The sequence below is a fragment of the Eulemur rufifrons genome, chromosome 29, assembly GCF_041146395.1.
Source record: "Eulemur rufifrons isolate Redbay chromosome 29, OSU_ERuf_1, whole genome shotgun sequence".
In the NCBI taxonomy this organism is placed as follows: Eukaryota; Metazoa; Chordata; class Mammalia; order Primates; family Lemuridae; genus Eulemur; species Eulemur rufifrons.
In genome coordinates, this window is record NC_091011.1 from 2326169 (window position 1) to 2326823 (window position 655).

At 42.4% G+C, this 655-nt stretch overlaps 1 pseudogene; it reads right to left on the bottom strand.

The window, feature by feature from the left end:
- Positions 1-308: 308 nt before the first annotated feature.
- LOC138377698 (U6 spliceosomal RNA) lies at positions 309-367 on the bottom strand (annotated as a pseudogene).
- Between the last annotated feature and the right edge of the window lie 288 nt (positions 368-655).

The window sequence follows — 655 nt, forward strand, 5'->3', positions numbered from 1 at the left end:
TTTTGTCTCATTTCTGATTTTAGGGGAAAGCTTTCAAAAATTTACTATCAAGTATGATGTTTGCTGTCTTCTAGTTAATGTTTGCTAAGATTTCTAAAAAACTGTTAATGAGTACTGATTTTTTTAAATTTCAGCTTATTATGGGGGTACAAAAGTTCGGGTTATATATATTGCCCATGCCCCCCCATCCCCCCGAGTCTGAGCTTCAAGCGTATCCATTCCCCAGACAGTGCACTCATTATGTAGGTATACACCCATCCCTTCCCCCCACCCCTATACCCCCGAGTCAGAACTTCAAGCGTGTCCATCCATGCTAATCTTCTCTGTATCGTTCCAATTTTAGTATATGTGCTGCCAAAGTGAGCACTGATTTTTATCAGATGCTTTTTATGCATTTATTGTGATGATTATGTAACTTTTCTCCTTTGCAGGTTAATATGGTATATAATTTATTTATTGCCATGCTACAAATTACCCCAGATTTAGCAACTCAAAACAGCAAGTATTTATTTTCTCACACAGTTTCTGAGGATTAGGGGTCCAGGAGCAGCCAGGTTGGGTGGTCAGACTCAGGGCTGTCATGGGCCATTGCCCTCCCGGATGGGGCTGGGGGTCTGCTTCCCCAGGGCTGACTCATATGGCTGTTGGCGAGACG